The sequence below is a fragment of the Rhea americana genome, unplaced genomic scaffold (assembly GCF_003343005.1).
Source record: "Rhea americana isolate MKP2758 unplaced genomic scaffold, rheAme1 scaffold_86, whole genome shotgun sequence".
In the NCBI taxonomy this organism is placed as follows: domain Eukaryota; kingdom Metazoa; phylum Chordata; class Aves; order Rheiformes; family Rheidae; genus Rhea; species Rhea americana.
In genome coordinates, this window is record NW_028187044.1 from 2,327,857 (window position 1) to 2,350,878 (window position 23,022).

Below are 23,022 nucleotides of genomic sequence, written 5' to 3' on the forward strand. Positions count from 1 at the left end.
GCTGCTTTGCAATCTAGTAATTCAGACAAACATTTCAGGCTCACTGAATTCMTACTCTCCAAGAATTAGCCCATTATGAAACTCAATTACTTCAACAAAAATATATTCCTATAATATACAATAATGCATCAATAGAGTTAACACCTCATTCATGCCTCAAAGAATTTAAATGCTGACATAAGKAATTTTAAGTGCTGAATTTAAATACAATTTTCTAGCATTGCCTCATTTGGAATTTGTAGATAAAAACAGTTTAATACAATCTTGGCTCCTTTCTTCTCATATATCTAACAGAATATGGGTGCAGGTCATGGCATCTTTTCAGTATGGTTTACCTGTTTGAAAGCACACAGAATAACTCACAGGAAGACCACTTTCACGGAACAAGATCAGTTCTATGATACAAAATCATGAACAAAATCAGATGTAAAAGATAACAAGAAGGTCAAATACCATTCCAGGAGCATGACAGTAATGTAATTTAGCTGGAAAAACAGCATATAATGGCAAAATAYGGCATACATATATGGCATATAATGGGTCTAAAAACATGCTACCAGGTACTTTATTCATTTTTTTTATTGCAGTGATGTTTTACTGACATTGCAAGTGGTTTATGGTAGTTTTGCGTCTGATGCTCGAACTTTATTTGAAGTGCAGAACTTGAGGGCTCTCTGGGAGAGGAACAGTATGGTAGATTAAACTGGAGTCTGTGTTCAGGTTAAGATAGCAGCTCAGAATTGGCTGTGCCTCTGATCCCACAGCTGAGATTAATAGAATCAACTCAGTCTGCCAAAACTGGTGTAAGTGTAGGGGGAAAAAAGCTGTTGGGCATATTGTTGCTTTAATTAACATTTTTACACAATCTTCTGCTGGTCATAGTTGCTGGCAAAAAGTGGCCTGTAAACTTGAARCCTCCTTGCCCTGGCTGCAGACCAGTGATCAAAAGCCTCTAAGCGGGAGAGGATACAGGCTGCTAGGGAAGACGGATGATGCTGCGCAAGCCTGACCGAGCCCGAAGAGAGCTCGGGGATGCAGCTGGTGGTGTAAGGACAGAGGGAAGCCAGGGATGATAAGCAGTGAAAGCAACTCCTCTCCTTAAGGGAATTGAGCAAGGAACTGAACCTTTCTTAGAGTATCGCTGGCAGCTTGGGTGTTTTTGGAAATTGGGTTTAGCTCCATTTAAAACTTGTGGTGACAAATTAGAAGATTGAAACTGCTGCTTTTCCAACCTGTCATACAGAGTCTCTAAAATCTGCYTTTTAGGCTGCATTTGCCTGATCAGGATGGTGAAAGACTGAGTGCCACACATCTGTTTCTTGCTTTAGTGAGAATTATGTGGTGTGGGATTTCCTCCTTGCTGAAACACTTAACTCTACRATGCGGTCTGGCAAGGCAAACCACACAAGGCAGTCCATCACAGATGCATCATTGTGCCTTACCACTGACGGTGGGTGGATTTAGGAGCCTTCCCAGCRGTTTCCTGGAAGGTCTCTGAGACAGCATCAGCTCTGACATAGGAAGCTCGTTTCTCCCTGGGTGTGAAAAAAAACAAGGTGCTGGTGTTGCTGCGCTCTGGGAAGCGGTGCAGTTTGCACCGCATCACRCACAGCAGTGTCCAGGACAGGAATGCTCTAACGTGTACAGGTATCTGTCACGGAGCCGCAGGTGCTGGTCTGGCTGCTGTTCAGTAGCTGCTAGACACTGCGTTTCCTCTTCCAAATTACRTGCCCTAACCTGGTAAGCACCACGCAGGGCGGTGGTGGGGTTGTTCAAGCAGTGGATTTTTTTTCATTGTTTTTTGCCTAGTTTCCAAGGCATCCCAAAGCTTTCTTAAGATGGAAAGCTAGATAGTAGCACTGCAGTGCTCGTAACAAATCCTAGCAGCAGCTACTAGATGGTTAGCRATAGCTAAAGCTGTGGCTAGTGGTATCGTTTCACTGAGAATGGCTGTGTCGGCCAAATAATGATTCTCTTTTCAAAATGAATACTGTGGATTCACCTTCATGATGTCCTTAATTTCTCTTAAAAAATCACTACAGATAAGAAAATGAGACCTTATTTTAAGTACTTACCTAAAAACCAGTTGTCAGCACAGCTTCTGCTGTGCAACTTCCCCATGCTGGGTGGTGGGCCAGCGGAAGTACGGTGGGTGCAGGCTTTTCTCAGGATTTCCCTGTACGATTTCCCTTCCAGTTCAGCCAGACTGCTGACGCCTCTGTGCTGATGCTGTTGATGAAGTGCTTGATGTATCTTCACTTTCAGTGCTGCTGTAATCCTGGTCTTGAAATAYGAGGAAAAAGAAACTGGCTCGAAAGACGCTCGCTCTCTCTCAAACCTCTTTGTAGCATACATATGGTTTTTAGGAATAATAGTGCTCGTTTCCTTGCACACAGTTCGTTCTGCCAAGTCAGTGCACAGAATATGGTATGGAAAGGGTTCTCGGGCTGTATTAGCAACAGCAAAACTGCCAGAGTCTTCACACGAAAGACGTGGCAGCAGGCTGCGGGCGTCCAGACGCCGTCGTTCCTGCGCGGAGGAAGCCCAGGGCCTGGGAGCCTCTGGAAGAYGGCAGGCTGGAGGCTTGGGAAGGACCGGGCTGTGCCTTGGGGAAGCGAAGTGCGTGCGAGGCAGGTAAATGCACCCATTTTGCGAGGAGACGTGCTTCGTGTGTACTGGGCTAGCAGCTYTGCACAGGCCTGGGAACAGCTGGGTTACTTCTGCAGGCGGGGACCGCGAGCAGCTGGGCAGAGAGCTTTTGAGTGGTATGTCATTAAGAAGCTGCCATGTTYTGAGACTGCTACTAATGTCTGCTGTCATCTTAAGCTCTTCAGGGTGGAAAAAATTCTCAGTTAACTCTTCCGGATTTGTCATTAAATCTCCTTGATAACTGTTTGAACAGGCAATATTTGAAGAAAATGTCTTGTGATTCAGTTATTACTGATTACTATATCAATTTTTAATGGTTGTATGTATAAGCATTTTACCTTGAGTAGATAATTTGCAGTTCATAGTGTTAGTTAAAAGAATTTTTCTTCAGACAGCAGTAGGTGTAAGATCCTGATTTTAGGTGTAAATCCTGAGTCACTGGAAGGTGATTTTTGTTCTCAGCTGTGTGAGGCTTTAGGTTCTTACAYGTGTTCAGGTTCTGAAGCTCTGGTCTGTTTAGCAACTGTGTTTTTCAATGTACTCTGAGAAGCAGTGCTAACAAAGATGCTCTTGGTAGCAAYGCTTAGCGAATAACAGCTGTTTACTGCTGAAATTCATCTACAAAAGAGAACCTGCAATTCAGTTACCATAAAGTGCTCCTACTTCAATAACAATGAAGTTTCCAACCTACTAATGCTCTTTACTCAGTGGGCACTTGTTATCTCAGTGGTGACTGAAATTTATGGTAAAGATAGGTGGCTACTTTTTTTTTTGTGAACCATAGTGTTTGTGAGCTCTGCTATATGTTTTGCTTGTTTCCATGCATAGAGCTCCAAGAATAAAATGGTACCCCACTATGGTAGGCTTGGTCTTGAAGCAGTTTAAGAATTACTTAACAATTTTTCCTCTTTTTAGATTGAATTTTTAAAGGGAGAAGTAACTTTTAGAACAATTTAGGTGAGCTATCAATCCTATTCTTGCTGTGTCCTATGTCATGGAAACCTGCCACCTCTCCTTTGGAAGAGGAGGACTTCAAGTGAATTTACAGATAGTTATGCCCTCAGTCTCTCTTTCTGTAAAGAAATTCATTCTGCTTTTGGCACTGGAAGAAATAATATGCTGTGGGGTAGGGGGTGGCAGGGGATGTCAGCCAAAGCAAGTCAGTTTTAAGCCTTACGGCGGAAGCTGGGCAATCAGCTCAATATAGTTGCTRTTTGAAGAAGAGCAATTTCAACATGTGTTAGTGCTGCTTAATGTGGAGTGAAGGAAATAGTTTCTTCCTACATGTTGATTGAATATCATGTTGGACTTGTTGCTTTGCGTTTGCTTGTTCATTTATTTATTTATTTTTGCAGTCAGAGATGTTCAGGAAGACACGGCCTTGCTTTGGTCATTATTTTCAAAGGAGATGCCTAAAACGGGTGTGTGTTAAAATTAAATAAAAGCTTCTCCATCAATGAATTCTAGTGGATGTTAAAGAAAGGAAAGACACTTCTTTGGGACTTGAATCTCCACTCTTGATGATTCCTGGCAAGGGGCAGGGTATGGCAAAGGGGAGATATGGGGCGAGATCTGGATTTGCAGGAAAAGCCRAAGAATGATGTCTAAAATTAGGAGGGAATTGTTAACTTTCAAGGTGAATTAAGGTGTATGTGAGCTTTTGGGAGTGAGCAAAACCATGCTGTGCTGTTCTCAACTCCCTTCTACTGCTGTGAAAGCATAACAATAAAACAACATAATTTTAAAGGCAATTTCAGTAGTGGAGACAAGAAATGATTAGAGCCCAGATAAGGATCCTAGTAGAAGYAGAGACTAAGGTAGAGATGAATTCTGGCATTTCTTCCACTGCCTCTTTTTCAGTACTAATAGTTACTTACGCTCCACATTTCTCTTCTCACTGGGAATGGCAAATGATTGCTTCTACCTCTGGTGTCTCTGATGGACCTGGCCAGCTGGCAGGGCAGTCCCTCTTCATGGATTGAATGACCCTGTCCCCTTGGAGACTGAATGTGGATGCTGCATCTGCTGACCAAGGGAAGACCAAGGCATTTTGTGACTGTGTGCAAGCTTGTGTCCCTTCYGTYGTGGGGTGCTGGGAAGGCTCGCCAYGCTGCTGCCCTGCCAAGAGAGGGACTGCAAAATCCCTTCTCTGAAAAGCGGGGGGTGCTGCAGAGTGGGGGAATACAGGTTGTAAGGATCAGGTCCCTGGGCTTTAACCATGTTGATATCAAAGGATACTTTCAAAGTTGTCGATGTTCTGTCAGTCACCATGATGAGAGATGCAGAGTAAACCAGAAACTCTTTGATTTTTCTTCCTGGTAAGATTATCTGTATGCATGCCAGTCTTGTTTTCTTGCTTTTAGCCTTAGGCTTATACAGCTATTGATTTTTCTTTGTTTTTGTTTTGTTTTGTTCTTTTGTTGTTGTGATTGGTTGGTTGTTACAACATTAATGCTTATTTAGGTAAAGATACGAATTATTTTTCCARCGTGGCCTCACAATTCATTAGGAATGTGATGGGTTCCTGTGTGCTATAATGACTGCTTTAATTCCAGCAAACAGGGTGTCTGGCAAACAGCAGGTTAGGTATTCAGAGCTAGTTCCCTTGGTCCATTCCAGCAATTCCTTCTCTTCTTCACTACAGCTAGCATTAGTATTCGAAAGCTGAAAGCACGCTGGTGGAAAGCTACCTAAATATTTATGGAATATTGCTYGGGTCAGAGTAACAAGGGCAGCAAATGAAATTAAAGATTTACACCATGAAACAAACTGGCTTATCAATCCTCTGTGCCAAGTTGCTTATGCTGCTTAGAGAATACCTTCTTAGAAGTTTCTTCTTTATGAAATGCAACATGAAATTTTAATCTACAGCTTCACTTCAGTATCTGCATTATTTTTTTCGATAGGATAAGACAGTGTACAAGACTCTGCACAACTGACAAAGCAAATTGCTGCACACATTGATTTCCTAACAACAATACTCTTTTCTCTGAATRGAGTGGAGTGTTGTCTTGTTTGGGGGTTTTGTTTTTACAAACTTTAAGGTTGTAAATATGCCTATGTGAGGAAAGTAGTGTGAAAGGAGAAACAGACACAGCAACCTCAAACTCATGTGCCGAGTCAGACTTGGGAATAGAAACCAGGAGCTGGGCAAACTCTGCAGTCAGACCTCAGGCTGGATGAGGAACGTAGCTGAGGGGAGCAGCGAGCGAGCTGAGATTGTTCCGTGGTTTTGTGGAGGGGTATGAACCTGGATAATTCAGCATCCGCATTAAATGAGAAGTGATGTTCCTTTGTTTTATTGAAGCATGACAGAACATACATTTTAAATGGAAATTGCCTTACTTATTAAAATGAAAACCTCTAAGCACAGAAGCTTTGCTTTCATTATTTTGATTAGAAGCTAAGTATTTCAAAATAGCAAGTAAGGAAAAGAGCCACAAAGGAAATACTGGGGGTTTTTTTGGGGGGGGGGGGGTGTCCCCAAAATGTTTTTTGGGGGCTTTGGGAGAGACAAGCATGTACATTTGTAAAAACAAAGGCTGTCATCTTTGACTTCAGGGACTCACTTAGGTTAATCTTCAGAGGTCTCCATAAGGTGGCTGCACAATGTGGGTAAATGCATACATCACGCAGACGGAAGTGAACTGAACTATAAGTGGCTTTAATTAGCAGCACAGTCTTTTTTTTTCTCTTGGATTGTAGCTAGGGGTTGTATAAAACAAAGCCCCAGGAGCTGACTTAGCATTAACGTAATTTGTAGTTTTCTCTYGGTGTATGTTAAATGTTTAATCGGAGTAAAGTGGGGTTTTCGATTTCAGTAGAATGATGATCAATAAAAAAGTGGTCTGAACACGCGTGTGAAAGCGCATGGCGCGCAGGGAGGATACCCCGTGGTTTCCTTGGGAGAGCCCTGAGGCAGCTCAGGATGCGTAAGAACAAGCGAGGAAGGTTCCCGCTTGTTACTGAGGTCCCGGTGCTCGGCCCTCAGTGGTGCGGGCGCTCGCCTGTGTCCGCACAGTCGCGTCTTTTGGAAGCGGCTCTTGTATTTGGCTAAAGAAACTGGTCTCTCCTGACAGCTCACTCGAGTGGACTCATGTTAAATGCTCAGCTGGGATTTTGGGAGTGTTTGGAGAAGATGCATGCTGGTTTGTGTTAGCAGAGTGGGTGTCTGGATCTTACTATTCAGTAAATATCCCTTAGGTGCAAAGAATCTGCAGTTCTGCTGAAGTCCACRAGAGCTTTAGGCACAGCATTGCCAAAAATCACATCCGTGATGAGGGCACCAATTCAGAAAATTAACTTTGCTTATTTTGCTGTACTGCAAATTGCACTGTGACTTAGAATTTTTTGGAATTTAGATTTTTTTTTTTTGCTTCCCTTCCCTCCCCCATCTCTTTTTTGCCTGTAAAGAAACGTGACCTAAAGAGCCTGAATACATAGTTCTTCTATCAAATCATTAAAGAAAGCTCTGATATGTAGACACTCCAGTCTCCTTATTCTGGCTCATTAATATTGGGCTGATGTGATGTATGCTGCATGGCCAGTGTGGAAATTCCAAGAATTTCACCAGCTTCAGAGCATCTTCCCCTTACTTAGCATTCATAGACACGCTTGTCTAAACATAGAGTCTTTCTTCTGTATTTTACTTAAACTGTATAATCTTTTCCCTAGTGAGATRGAAGGCACACACTGTTACAGATGCCCCAGAGAAATAATATTCATTGTGCCCTCTGAAAAGTCCCTATCTATTAAGAATTTTAGATCAAGATATTTATTATGAATGATCCTTAGTGATAAATGTTCATTTTTTTTAATTGAAGGCTGAACTTCTGATACATGATTTCTTCAACTTTTGAACCTTGTGAAATATCTAATTGAAAATTTCTTTGTTTCTGCCACTTAAGACTTAAAGATATCTAATGATTCACAGGTATTCATTTTGGTTATAGAAATTGCTGTATTTTCCCTGTAAAACAGGATGCTTCCTCTAAAGCTTGTCTTTCTCTTGCTCTTCGTTTAGCAGCTGTAGTACTGCGTGTCTCTGTTGGCCAAGGAGATGCTGAGAGTGTCAGTGAAACGTTTCACTGAAAAGAACAAGTTATAGTGAGGTTTTAACCAGGTCTGAAGAATGGCTGCAGGGAGTCTTAYGCTGAATTACTCTGTGGTGCTGATGATCCTGAGATGTAAAGGCATGTTGCATAAAGAGGACAAATATGAGCTTATGCATTCAGGCACTTCTGGCAGGGCCTCTAAATACAATGAGTCTTGAGCAAAAAAAAAAAATTAGAAAAAAATCTGGATGGTGGGAGGGGAATTAAACACCTGGCAGCTCTATGATGTAGAGTGCTGTTTCTGAAGAGCAGTCCTTGTCTAGAAAGTTGCACTTAGGGATGCTCAGTGGGTTTACCTGGCTTTATTTTTCAATACAAAGAGTAGATGCACACTAGAACTCAGTGCTTCAGTTGGTTTAAAATAATGTGTATTTTTAATATGATACCCTCCATTTGGAGATTCATTTTTCCATGATATGTGCTGTAGGAAGGGATATGCACTTTCACACTTGGTCTCTTGGGCAAGCTCTCTCAATGTGAAAGACTAATTCTTAYACTCTTCTGAGGATTTTCCCCTACTTATGTAGAGTTCTCTGGCCCCAGAAATCACTAGTGAAATCAAAGTGGGACTTTTCAACTGGTTCCTGGTATTGTGCATGGTGCACTTACGATCTCATAGCTGAATTAGCTGTTGTTGGAGGATTTCCTTTCTGAAGCCATATATAACAAATTTTTCCTATGTAGTTGCTGTATCTTTTTTTTGAAGCAGCCTTGGAAGAATGCTTGTTGGATCTGTGTACGATAAACTAAATGCACAATTAAGCAAGTAGTGATTTCCTTGTCTGCCTCTGAACTTGGAGAATGTCTTTCTATTAAAAAAAAAAAAAAAAAAAAACTTGTAAGATTACAAGCCTCTTGAAAGTAGGCTTATGTTTGAAAGATCTGGTTTTGCGTTGCCTTTGGGAACTGCTAAGGGAATGCAAATTGAAAGAAAATTACTAGGTTAAGTTATTGACCCAAACCCTAGATTTTGGTGCAGTTTCCATGCTTTGGGTATCACTTGTTGTGAAAAMGTGTTTGATTTACCTAAGCTGGGAGTCTTGAGAGATGTACTGAATATCTTGATGTAACACTTGAAGTCCACCCTCCTACCAGTGTGACTTTGATTTTCATCTTTTCTGTATTTTTCCGAGTTTTGCCGTAGGGAGGCAATCAGTTGCTGGACAGAGTGGTTTTATGTGGAAACACAGTTCTTGCGTAGTGTTGCCTGCTAGAATTAGTTTTAAACAGTACATGAACAACGTTCATTTGCTATTTGCCTAGGTAGGCTAGCTTCTGCAGCTGGTGGGGCTGCGCCGAGGGGAACTGCGGTGTAGACAAGGCCTCAGAGCGAGGGTTTAGCCCTCAAACTTGAAGGCAGTGAAATGTCCGTAGGAAGAGCCTGGCTACTGACGCTGGCTTGTCTTGGCAGCAAACACAGCCCACCGTTCAGGGAGACGGCAGGGGGGATGGACGGTGCACTGGTACCCACAGGGAGCGTGGCTGTAAGCAGCTTGAGCCTCCTTCGGGGCCGCTGCTTGGAGCAGCGCTTAGGACGCGGCGGTGGCACCACGGCGGCAGCTCCCCGCGAGGTGCGSGGCTGTCCCGGGCTTGGCGTTGTGCTGTGGTGGTGCTTGCTCTCCACCCTGCCCCATGGAAAGAGAAGCAGCTGGAGGCATCCTCTCCTGGGCGTGTGATTTGCATTCTGTGCTTAATTAAAGCATGACAGTTGATGCCAGAGGATGTTAAAATGTGAAATGGAATACTCCTTGCCAAATACCGGGGTTTATGAAATCTTGGAAACTCATTAGTACAGAATTTTATTCATAATATGTGTACAGCCTGTTTTGTAGGGCCGACTGAGTTTGGCCTTGTTTTATTTTGGGTTTCTCCCTTGCTGAGTTATTTCAGCCTCACATAATGTTGATGGAAATTCCCTGTTCAGTGGCAAAATTATCCGAGGAACAAGGCACTAAGCAAACTGTTTCTCCACCAGGAGCTGCTTCAGGGGACTGCTAATGAGAAACCCTTCTTCGCATGAGGTGGTTGATTTGAATCTGATCACATCAGTCAAATTTTAACCACCTGATAAGCTGTTCAGTGGCCTGTAAGAAAYCTGGTAGGCATTTTAGTGTTTGTTGCTAGGCTTTTGCAGGACACCTGCATGAATGCTGCAATCCTGGCAACTTTGTTGGTAGTCTTAGTCTGATATCGAAAAGAAACAATCACCTGCGTAACTGCATAAAGATTTTGTACAGTGCTTAAACAGTTCATAACTAGGCAAAAATACCACCTTRCTTTTGTGTTGGATCATAATCTTTCTTCTTTGAGATCATAAATTGTTTAACTACTAGCAGACAAATTTATTCACATCCCTGTCAGTTTTGATTAAGCATGCAAAGTTGTGCTGTTTTTACATATGCATGAAGTATCAGTCCACATGAAATTTGAAGTACTGGTTTTTGTACAGGGTTACTGGGAGTGTGATTAAAACTTTCCCTTCTCTTTGCGTTGACTGAGATGAGCAATATGGGGTTGCTTTGCCCTTTTCCCTTGCAGTGCCATAAGCTATGGTTAACCACACCTGTGCAGTTTGCAGAGCTGCTCTTTAGAGACGGATGTGGTTGGTCAGTCAACCATGTGCATGCGTTTAGTAACATGTAGATTCAGAGTTGTTAAAATCTTAAMCTTTCATCAGAAATTGAGCTGAGAAGTGGTAAAAACTGTCATTTCTGTCCCTAACTGAACAATCATGTTCATGTGCGTGCATTGTACCCTTTTAAGAGGCTTTTCTTGAAACTCTCAGTTATGCTGCTCAGAGTCAGAGATGAGAAGCTGAGGGAGCAGGCGATGGGGGACTGGAGGCYGGGAAGCTACTAATGAAGTGACCGAGACAGATGTCTCTTACAGTGCCGACAGGCATAAGCAACTGTATAACCAATATGCAAGGGTGTTCTTATTCTATTTTTGCAGAAAACCCTGGYTTGTATGTATGACTGTACATTAAGACTGCTTTTTCCTACTTAGCAATGATGCYGAAGGAGTTACTTGGGAACCAGAGAAGGAAGACAAGTCCTACTCTGAAAAGCTATCCAGATTAGTCTAATCCGTGCTAGAGTGCATACAGTCTAAGGGAAGTGATGAACTACTGACCACTAGAGCTGCCTGGACCATGCTGAGCTCCTGTTTGGTTTAGGTAATTAGCAATGGATTCCTTTGTGATACTCATCCCTGAGCTGTTGACACAAGGAGGTTTGGCAGGCTAATGRTCCCTGGTATGTCCAGCAGTCTTGCTTTAGTTTATGCATATTTATAGCTTATCTTTTTTTTTCAGTTTAATGTTAAACTGTACATAGGTGCAGAAGTCTCTTTAGGATGTCTTATTCTTTGTACATCAAAAGATGCCCCTCCAGGTGACATTTTTCTGGAACTTTGGGAGTAGCTAGACAGGACCTGATTAAGGAATGAAGGGGAAGGCCATGAGGAGAAGGCTGTTGAGGTTAACTACTTGTTCTTGTACCTTTCTGTAGATCTTTATAGAGATAGATTGTATTTTCAGAGTAAATGATGCGTTTTGAGTGAAGGCTTTCATTGTCTGACGTATCTCCTGATCATAGATAGAATCGGTAAGGTTGGAGGGGACCTCCAGAGATCGTCTAGTCCAGCCTCCCTGCTCAGCAGGRTCACCTAGAGCATGGTAGACAGGGTTGCATCCAGGCAGGCCTTGAATACCTCCAGAGAAGGAGACTCCACAACCTCTCTGGGCAACCTGTCCCAGTGCTCCGTCACTCTCACAGGGAAGAAATCCCCCCTCACGCTCAGGCAGAACTTCCTGTGCTTCAATTTCTGCCCATTGCCTCTGTCCTGTCACATGGGACAACTGAAAAGAGTTCGTCCCCGTTCCCTTGACACCCTCCCTTCAGGTACTTGTACACATTGATAAGATCCCCCCTCAGTCTTCTCTTCTCTAGGCTAAAGAGGCCCAGCTCTCGCAGCCGTTCCTCGTAGGGCAGGTGCTCCAGCCCTCTGATCATCCTCGTAGCCCTACACTGGACTCTCCCCAGTAGCTCCAGATCTCTCTTGGACTGGGGAGCCCAGAGCTGGACACAGTACTCGAGCTGAGGCCTCCCCAGGGCTGAGTAGAGGGGCAGGATCACCTCCCTCGACCTGCTGGCAACACTCTTCCTAATGCACCCCAGGAGACCATTGGCCTTCCTGGCCACAAGGGCACATTGCTGGCTCATGGTCAGCCTGTCATCCACCAGCACTCCCAGGTCCTTCTCTGCAGAGCTGCTCTCCAGCAGGTCAGCCCCCAGCCTGTACTGGTGCCTCGGGTTATCCTTCCCTAGGTGCAGGACTCTGCACTTGCCCTTGTTGAACCTCAGGAGGTTCCTCTCCACCCAGCTCTCCAGCCTGTCCAGGTCTTCTCTGAATGGCTGCACAGCCCTCTGGTGACGTTTCAGTGGTTTTTGCCCTGCAAGAGGGTTTGTAACTTGGGCTCTGGTAGCTTTCTTCTGCATATGTAGGTTCTGTTTGGATACTGTTGCTTTACAAAGTTTGGGGAAATAACATATAGTTAGATACAGTAAAGGCCAAGGTTTTTTCTCTTGGTACTGCTGGTACTGAGGACTGCTGGCTTACTCATGCTCTTACTCATAGCCTYCTCAGGGGAAGCCCTTGCTCCACTCCCTGTGGCTATGCTGCTGCCTGGCAATTCCTGCTGGGCAGGAAGCGTGACTGCAAGAGCTGGCTGGAAACATCCCTGTGCAGGAGCTCGTTTGTCCCCCTCGTTTCTTGATCTCTTGCACCATATCCTCCCTGAAGCTGAATTACCTTTGGGGGTGTGTGCAAGTACTTCTGAAGGGAAACTCACTTTTGGGAACCTTGGCCTTGTTGCTGCATAGCACAAAGGTGGGGAGATTTTGCAGAGCTGCAGGAGTTGCTTAGGGGAACAGTTTCCTCCTGGAGAAGCAGAGGGCTACATGCTGCCTGAGCTGCTCTACTGCCACTGAGCTAAACCAAAGCAGGGAGGGCAAGGGCATGTGATTTTTTTTAATACTTTCTAGTAACTTAGCATCATGCCAAAGAGCCACAATGGCCTTTAAAAGATTCTTTAACAGAAAGCTGAGATGTCCCATCCTGGAGAGTTTTACTCCTCCCCTAGATACGGGTGACTCATGCTAATGTTAGCTTTGAATTACCTGATTTTTTTTGCCCTATGGTCTAAAATGAGGAGAGCTGTGTTTTTTCCTATCATAAGTAAACCTTCATGCTTTGAAGTAAATTTCAAATTGTGTCAGAGTAATGTAATTCTAATAACACTGATATAGGTGGTTCATTAGTTAGTTTTTATACTAAAATTCTCTTACAGTAGGCAACATACTGCCCTCTAATTTCCTGTTGATGCTGAAATACTGTAATGTGATGGCCTACTGTGCTCAGTCATGGACATCCAGGAATAAATAAACCTAAGGAAACAGCCTGYTAAAACAGCTTCAGCGTAATTACGAACATTTTATATGCAGTACTATTTGTGTTATTTCATGTAATCAAAAGATATGAAAGATGTAGATTTTAATCAGTTTCTATAGGAGAGGCTTATTAAAAAATCTTGAGAGATTGAAGGAGGAGAGCAGAAGAGATTGTAGCCCTGTCAGTGAAGAATCTTAATTTGTTCTTTTACGTTTTTATTGAAGTATAATCTTCTGGTATGTGATGACAGAATAAACAGCATCTAGAGAATAGCACTTGCAGTGCTTTAAACCTATTATAAGGCTTTTTCTTGTTGCATCTGGTTATATTATGTGCTATTATGTAACCTGAAGCCCCAACAATGAGCAAGGGGATGGTGGGCTGAGCAGAAGTGTCTGTCATCTAACACAAACGTGGCTGAAACAAATCAGCAGCTCAAATGTTTTTCTGTGTAACTGTGAATATATGGCCAGAAAATGAGGCAGGTTTAAAAGCCTTTGCAGCTGCAGTACTAGAATTTTTTCAACTACAGAGCAAAATTGCAAATGAGATATTTAGAAAATTGTTGTATGGGGTTTTTAATAGACAATACTAACAGCATGTATTCAACCAATTTTGAATACAGAAAATAAAATTAGATCTAGATTACAATTAGTGTTTTTCTGAAATTACATTTTGAAACTATAGCTTCTGTGCTAACATTCTGCTTCAGAATCAGTGAGACTTATGATCTATTTTTCTAAATTGCCTTTTTCTCTACTGCAGTCATACACTTCTACTCCTTTGCTTAGAATCTGGGTGCCATTTGTGTTTATACAGTTAGGTGCACATGTCTGCATTACTCATCACAAAAATAATTCTGGGGTCAGATCCTTTAGATGTGAACTGCCAGCAGATACACCCCATACCTCCCTTGGCTAAGCTATTGCAATAAGGCAAATTCATGGAACTGAAGCCTTGACCTAGCCAAGGACAGCTGGCCATCCCAAAGTTCAGTGTCTGCGGTTATGGGAGATGTATACACATACATACATAGGCTAACTGCTTTATTGTGATGTTTGGATGAGACTTATTTGGTATAAATTAATACTGAATGGACAGCATAAGGTGTAGCGCTTGCCTTGTAGGCTTGACACTACCAAAACGTTTGTGTTGCTGCACCTATCAAAATACTGATCTCTTTGTGGAAATCAAAGTCCTAGCATCCTTCACTAACAAACTTTCCATGATTATTGCAAGCAAAAGATAAAAAGATTAAAGAAAAAAGCAAGCCTTTAAGGTATCAAATCTGTATTCCAGCTAGTACCCCATTCATCTCTGCAAGAACTGTTGAATTCTGCTGATGGGACCATAAAGGGCAAAGCTATATCAACGTGACCTGAGGTCAGATCACAAGAGCAATCTAATTAAAATACTATGAGACAGATAAGATCCTAAAAACCCTTTGGACTTTCTTGCTTAAATGGAAATGCATGTGACTAGTGTTTTTTATTGGAATGTAGGGATGAGTTTGGTTATTTTTCACTTTTGGTCTGTGAGGGTCACAAGTAAGCTTTCATSTGTGAGAAGGAAGCCAGGAGGAGCTGAGTGAGTCACAAAGCAACTTATGTTGCCCAACAGCTTTTCTATTTCTAATCCGTCCCTTCCATCCTTACCGATTCTATGATTCTAATGTGGAGTCACTTGTAGCCTAGTCTGTAAAATCTTCTGTGCACGGGAACATCCCTGGAGTATCTGCATAACTGAGCATGTTGGGGGGACTTGTGGGAAGCCTTTTACCTAGCTTCTTTGCCATTTAAAGTAGAAGATTACAGTTTGGATCTCTGATTTGGGTATGGCTGATATTGTCATCAATGAATAAAATCTCTAAAAGAGAGCCTTAAATTTTATTTTGCATTGAGGATGTTCTCAGAAATGTACAATTTGAGCTGGCTGAGAAGCAGTGTAAAAATTGACTTCTGCAATGAAGTAATTTTCACATAAAATAAATGTCTGAAGCATTTTATGCTAGTTTCGGTCATGGGGGGTTGTGTGTGTGTGTTTGGCAGGGGGGAAGTACCATAAATCTCTGGCATGCCTTGCTGGTTAGATCAGCAGCAGCTAAGTGGAGGATGAAGGTAGGAAGTTGTGCATTGAAAGTTTATTGCTATGGAGTATTTGCATAGAAGCCATTCAGTCCCCAAAGTGGTGAAGGCTAAGAGCTAGGCACCAAGGCTAAAATCAGTGTGTGTGTGCGTGCAGAGCTCTACTAGCTTAGGTGGTTACGTACATCCTGACGGGATTGAATTTGACCCAGATGGATGTCCCTCAATGTAGTAACTTCCGTTTGTTCAGGGTGGTGGAGTAGCACCCTAAATCTGAATGTTACCTGGAGGCTTTTCAGAACTACGTGGTGCCTCTCAGCCTGCAAAACAAGGGCAGGCAGCGTGTCCTGGGTCTGGGAGGCGTTCCCGCTGAGCGGTGCCCGAACCGCTGGAGAGCGTCCTTTAGCGTGCTCGTTAGGCTGGCTTGGCGAGGAAACCAAAACCGAAGGCTACAACAGGGTTTTCTTTGGGGGAAATTCAGTTTTGGTAAACTCTGTTGTGAGAATCTTTCTATTTTGATGAAGAAGTGCTTTTGGTTTTATGCCGGTTGTATCCAATTGTTTTGATTAATGTCAGGCTGTTTTGTTTCACTTTTATTGTTTCTATTACAATGTGTACATTTTAAAACTAATTTAGATAATACTTCATATTTGATATTTTGATTTACTGTTTTACATGACTTTAATACGAAATGAACGTGATTTAGTAGTCTTAGCTTTAGTCTTTTATTTCTTTTAAAGCAGAACAAATCTGCAATGTCAGAATTTCCTGTAGAATGAAAAATCTATTTTCAGTCTCATTATTTCTAATTTGTTTGAAACTGCGGAGTGGAGAAGGCTTTTTGAAATAAAGCGGAGGAGGGACAGAATTCAGATTGAGACTATCTGCCTTGAATTTTTCGAAGGTTTAGCTTGAGCTGTCATCGAAGCGTTTCATTGTGCCTTTCTGAGAACAAGGAAAATACCAGTTTACTCCTTCGTGTGATTATGTACAGGTTGGAGCAGAATCTCCCTTTTGAAGGGGAGAGCAGAACTGCATTTTTGAGTATACACTAGCTGCTTAATTTCTTACTGTTTATTGTCTCAYTAAGTTTTTGTCTCAAGGCAGTGCAGTATTTTATTACCTGCTTTTGCCGGTATTCGTTATAAACGCGCGCTGAAGGCRTTCACACGATGGGCGTTCTGGGCTAGACTTCTCAGTTCAGGCTGGTGTAAAACGCGGTTTGTGAGCTAATTATATTAGCGAGAGGGAGAGAAGGGCACTCTAAAAGCTTTAAAAGCTGGAGTACAATTAATTATGAAGCAACCTCTTAAAGACTAGATTTATTTCTTTTTCTTYAGCGTGAATTAATTTCCTGATAACTCTGGGTTGCCATCACAACCGAGTCGGGTCAGTCGCTGCGTGCGCCGCCGGACACCCCGACTCGGATGGGATGCCCCCGCGGGGGAGAGGGCGGCTGGCTGGGAGGCCCGCGCTCCCCCGCGTTTCCACCCGAGCGTCGCGGGGCTGCTGGCACCCGTCGGCGTGCCCCTTGCAGCCCGCTCCGAAGCCTGACGGGCCGAAGGGCCCCGCGCGCCAGGCTCTGCGGCAGCAATACAACACCGGATTCCTGGGAAATCCAGAAATAGCGTTTGAAATAGTCTAACGTGCTAAGACCCAGCCAGAATAAAGGATGGGTAGTGCTCTAATGCTGTGGGTGTAACAGAAAATGGCAAATAGTTAAGGAAAACSTTGAGCAGAAAGGTATTTGGAGCTGAAAGTCAGGTTAACTCTCAGCCTGGCATTTGGAAAAAGAGGAGAAATTGCAGAGAATTTGCAAGGACCAAGAGGAGGTGTCCAGCATGTGTGGCTAACAAGGTGGTGAGCTCGGAGTAATCCTTTTGGAAGGAAAGGATGTAATGGAAAATTAGAGGGATGTCTAGGAAGCAAATGGAACTTGTACTGATTTTAGGGCAGACATGTCAGTACAGTACCAGGAAAAACAGTACCTTCTAGAGAAAAGCATGGCGTGAAAATCACGCTTAGCAGCAGCTGTTTTTTCCTCATAGTAGAAGAATTTAAAGACACTGTTCATCTATATGCAGAGTAAGAGCAATAATGACCTGTTACTGTACTGGGGGAGAAAAGAGGATCCACTCATTAGGCCACTTTAATTGGCTTAAACTCGAGTATGTTCGGTGATGTATGGATTTAGATGTATTCTAGCTATTACTTTTAACTAGACAATAGAAAAGAAARCAAATACGGTGGGAAATAATATGCTTCTGAAGATGAGTGCAAGGTTGTACTTCGATCTGCATTTAGGAGTGGAAAACACCKAACGGAGGCACGGCTGGGCTGTACGCGAGTTGTTCGGATCTGATCGCTGCCTCCTTGGCAGCCTGCTGGACTTCCCGCCGGATCACGCTCGCTCCATCGCGGTGCTTCGCGTGACCGGCAGGCGCAGAGCTACGGCTAGAATYTGTGTCTTAATTCCTGTACTTCCACAGCTTGACCTCAGAAGTAGCTGCAATGCCCAGCTTTGGGAGGATGAAGCTGTAGCTGGTGTGCCTGTGTGTTCATTAAAAGACCCATTTGTTGTATAGATGCAACAGGATGCAGAGCCRGCTGAGGGGTGGAGTTGATTGCATACAGCTCTGCTTTGCGTTTGAAGCTATTTACAGTTGTGCAAATTGTACTGAAGAGCTTAATCACCCTATATTTATTTGCGTATATGCTGAATCACAACGAGGGGTCAGTTATTGTACGTGGGAGAATGGATTTAAATGAGTTCAGTCTGTGCTCATGCAGCGAAGATTTGCCCCATCTCTGGGACCACGAAACTATTACTTTTCAGACATGCATGTACAGTGATTCTGCATTTTGCAAGCACAGGATGATGAATATGTTTTGGCTAGAAAATAYTGAAAGTTAAAATCATAGCATGAAAGACAGATCAAATGATTACTTTTCTAATAGAAATACAAATCTGGTATATGAGGGAATTCAGTAAACGTAATGTATTTGTACTTTACTAAAGCATTTAATACTGTTTCATGAAATCTTTCTTGAAAAATTAATTCAAATTGACTGCGATGGAGATGCTGCCACATGATCTAAAAACCTGCAGAGCATCTATAAACAAGGAATGATGCTAAATGGATGTGGCTGGAGGTCTGGGAAATGCTAACCAGGGAATAATATTAGTTCTAGTCTAATATTTAGYGTCTTTGTTAATAACTTAGAAGAGGAAGAATATTAACAAAATTCTGTGGAGGTACTGAACAGAYTCCAAATACAGGGGAAGATAGCTAAATAATGTAAGAGGGTATTGACAGTTACTAGAAATGTGAATGACAAATAGGAAGAAGACACGGATGTTGAAAAGCATAATCTAAATCATGACAAAAARGAGGATTAATAAATAACAGAAGTTAGAACAAGCTTACAATGAAATTTAGATAACAGATTTGTCTCCTCCAATTAACTTAAATTAATTGAAAACTGAACTAGCTTTTCTTTTGGGGCTTTTCTGTGTAGACGCTTAAATAAAAAATGATCAGTACTTGAAATGTCTCATTGCACATACTGAATTGGTAAATGCAGGAATTGATGGCTGTGTGGAACCTTAAATATGGATTTCCCTTGTGGCCAGTGCTGAGTCTCCTCTTTAGAGTGTGACTCCTTGCTGGGAGTTCTGGCTTCTGTTGAACTTTTGGCCATGGCATTGCATGTCTCATCCTATTCAGGTGGTGAAAAGTTGGGGTTTTCTGTTTTTGTTCTTTTTTGAGAGAGCAGGAGAGAGTAAAAGCTTAAAGACACCAAGACCTTTTCAATATTGCTTGTGCCACTTTGTGTTACTGATAAACCATGTATGCCTATCCAAATCTATAGCTACTTTATTTTCTTCAAGAAGCATCAAGAGAAAATAGAAAAATATTTTCGAACAACAGACCTTTTTGTGATTTTACATTACTAACAAGTCCAATAGTGGCTGATATTTCTGTATGAGACAGCCTGCACTTGGAATTGTTATGTGTTTCAGTACTACAGTTGAGGAGCGTGCATCTTTTCCAAGATGAAGCTCCCATCGTCAGTGGTACTCCTGTGCGTGAGGAAAGTAATAGTCTGAACCACTGAAATGCAGTGTCTGGGTGCGGGGGAGCTATACTCTCCAAAGACTTTGGCTGACATCTCGTACAAGATATATCATTTAGGGCTCTTTCAAACARAAGTCTGCTATGAATGAAAGTGTGGCTTTGAATAATGAAGTGGTGCTTGTAAGATTTGTTTCTGAAATCCCCTRAAAATGATTGTTGCTTTGAAGCCTTTGAAGCCTTCCAGATGATGGAAATTGTTTAAAAAAAGTCCGTATGCTAATGCCATGATTACTGTGTGTTTTGATGTTCCCATTTGATAAGAAGACCTTTCCTTTCAGAGTTGGGGCTCTGAACTGTGAGCTGGGTGGCCCATCCCTAGAGCAGTGCCTGGTGCTGGACTAGGCTGTTGATGCCATGTTCCATGAAATGCTTTGGGAAGGTCTGGTTGTCAGTATTTCACTGCAGTTTCTTCTCATGGGAGCCTGTGCAGTGTGGGAATATAGTTGGTAGGAAAATAATTTGTGTTCAAAAAAAAAAAAAAATCCTTAGCGTGTGATTTTTCAGGCAGTTTTTCCTGATGAATAAATACACTTTARGATTAACACTTTCTCTACAAGAGATCTCAGGAATATGAATGAAATGCAGTATATGAAAATTCTCCTCTGGCACTGTACAAGTAATCAAATCCAAGAAAATGGCAAGGTCACTGTACATTAATTCTCTTTGTATTTTCTAAAGTTGACCTTTTCCTGTGCTGTATCCTGATCAGTATAYGCAGACCTGCTGAGCTGTGACTATACGTTCTAGGAACATGCAACCTTTTCGCTGAGGTCTTGGATGTCTGTGATCATCCCACAGAATTTCTGTTCACGTCCTGGGTAATTGTGGACAAAGTGAGTTTGGCACTTTTCTTAGCATAGCTTCCTCTGATTGGATACTAGTGTTACTAAAAGATGAAACTGATCAGTATTTCAAGTCTAGAAATACATAAATCCTGATTAACAGTGGGGAAATACCTCCCYATGCTTTCAATAATTAAAATGCAGATTAGTATATAACACCCTACTTAAGAGCCTCATTTCAGGAGGGCACCAACCAGCTGCAGCTTCATTGGACATKGATGATTTTTAATATAGCAGCAAAGAAAGAGGGGGAAGGGAAGTTGTTTTTTARGAAAATGAAATAACTGAATTCAAAGCATGAGAGACCTAGCTCTAATGTTATGATCTATCCTCATTTTCATGGAGTAGCATCTTTGATATCAGAGACTACTTGTGTCCTAGTAATGAGTTCTGCACAGCTCAGGGATAACATCAAAAAGATTAAGGAAAAAAACTAATTTTAATGTTTACTAAGAATTAACTTTTTTCTATTAATTGGCTATAATTGTTCTACATTATGTATATGAAACTTCAACAACTACAGAGAAGTTATTTTATTTAAAATTATCTGAGAACATCCTACAAACATGTTGATTAAGGATTTGGATCTTGGGATAATGTTAGATAAGCCTTGCAAATGTTGCAAAAAGCATTTTTGTTTTGCAGTCATATGCAGTGATGTGAGCTGGTATTTCTGGGAATGTAGATTGTCTATCGGATGTCCATCAGATAGGAGTATGTGTGCGAGGAGCTGTGATTTAGTAAACAATGTGGGTCAYTACCTTCTGTGATTTCTGCATATGAACTCAGATTTGTAGCAGCTCTGAGAAGAGCAGCATATTGAGGAACGGAGATGGAGTCCCCCCCTGTGTTGGTGCAAGTGGGTTTGCTATAGCGTGCTGCTCAGTTGTGTGGGCTTCATGAAGGGTATGGGCTAGTCACTGCATTCAGTGAAGAGCTACTAGAGTGATTTGACATCTGATAAGTTTTTGTTGCTCTAAAACAGAAAAGTTTACTTGATTTTAAAAAGTGCCTCCTAGCCTTTGCGTAATGACTTAGGAGAAAGTATTTCAGATAGTAGAGAGCTCTGTACTCTTGTACACAAAACCCTTACAAAACAGACTGTGAAGTTAGAAACTTCAGAATAAGAGAATAAAAGAAATGTTTTAAAGGGATTAGCAGTGGTAAAATGTTGGCTTGGTGAAGCTGAGCATATGGTGCATCTTGATCTGTAGATATGCAAGAGTTACTTTGACATTTCATAGCCATATGATGCAGCAGGTCAGACTAGATGATGACTATAGTGATCTCTGGCCTTAAAAACAAGTCATTATTTATTGCACTCATTTCCAGCCAGTATAATAAAGATGGCAGCTTTATTTAAAGCAGCGAGTATTAGTGGGTTTTTGTTTACTTTTTTAAAATAAACTTTTATTAGATTTTTACCAAGTGATCTTTGACATTTTATGAGTAAATGATGGTGGATTTATGTAGCTCATTTTGGGGGTTATAAGTATTACTGAGTTCAAGATTCTTGCTGCATAGGCTGGAAGGGAAACCATGATCTGCATGTTATGTTGTCAGCAAGGCTTCGAGCCTCTCATCTGACCACCTGCATGCAACAGCCACTGATCCCCCACCTCACAAAGGAGAAAATTTGTCTTTTAGTCAGGTATTTGATCTTATTTTGAAGAGCCAGAACAATGGCAAGTGCCCTTTCCCCTGTCTGCTAGGATGTTTAACTGCTGTTGCTGCTGSAAGTCACGTCCTTGGGTGGAAAAGATGTGGGTAGAAGACGCAAATGGGCTGCCAGTGTGGTGAGTGCAGGACGGGAGGATGTGACCCTGCAGCCTGTGCGCCGGTGACCGGCCCTGCCGCGTGCGTGGTGGCCCAGGGCAGCTGCTGTCACCTAGGTTATTTCTCTGGGGGTGTCTGCAAGCTACAGTGAGCTGGTAGTTTCTCCAGAGGCTCTGCGCGAACCTGACCTTAAGATCGTTGCTGGCACGCTTTCTGCAGAGAATCTTTAAAAATGGGCAAAGTGCCCACCTCCTGTCTCAGTATTGCCTGCTTTTGAAGGTAGCTTTAACTAGACTCCTAAGGTCACAAGTTCCTGAAAGACTGAGTGCTGGAAGTGTTGGTCCAAGCTTATATTTGTGCAGATAAACACTGAATGACTTTTTCTACTTCTGCTTTGATAACTAAATGTAACAGACTTCTGCTGTGCTGTAGGTGGTATGGTGTCTCAARTGAAGCTACTGGAACAGAATAAAGAATCAGTGATTCAGCAAGATCTTCACTTATTTATTGAGAGGATGAAAATATGCTCATGTGCCCAGTGGCAGAATGATAATGATGTGTGTGTGTGTTTGTATTTCTGTGTGGTTTTGTACTGTAACTATCCTAGAGCTATAATTCCAAAGCTATAGTTTAAAACTGTTAAGTCTTGCACATACTTTATAATAAAAAATTAGAATATGTATCTATAAATATTGTTCATGTGAGATTTATGCCAAATATTACTGATTTGGRGGTACTGAAATGAAAGACTCTTCAAGCCAAATTAGTTTAATCTAGTTTTCAAAATGGTTCTTGTATGCAATTTGATTCCAACTTCTATGCTTCGGCACTGCAGGGCCCATAACCACGTGTGCATCTCAGGACTGTTGTCAGGTACCCCTCTCTCTTTCCTATTGTTTCTCTAAACTAAAAAGAAACAGCCCAGAGACTTTTCAGTCAACTGTCTGGAGATTTTTGGGCGGGGGGG

General features: G+C 42.2%; 1 protein-coding gene across 1 annotated transcript in view; it reads left to right on the top strand.

Annotated features, from left to right (window-relative positions):
• The window catches only part of GRID1 (glutamate ionotropic receptor delta type subunit 1), a 492,844-nt gene that overhangs the window by 152,610 nt on the left and 317,212 nt on the right, over positions 1-23,022 (top strand). The window lies entirely within an intron of this gene.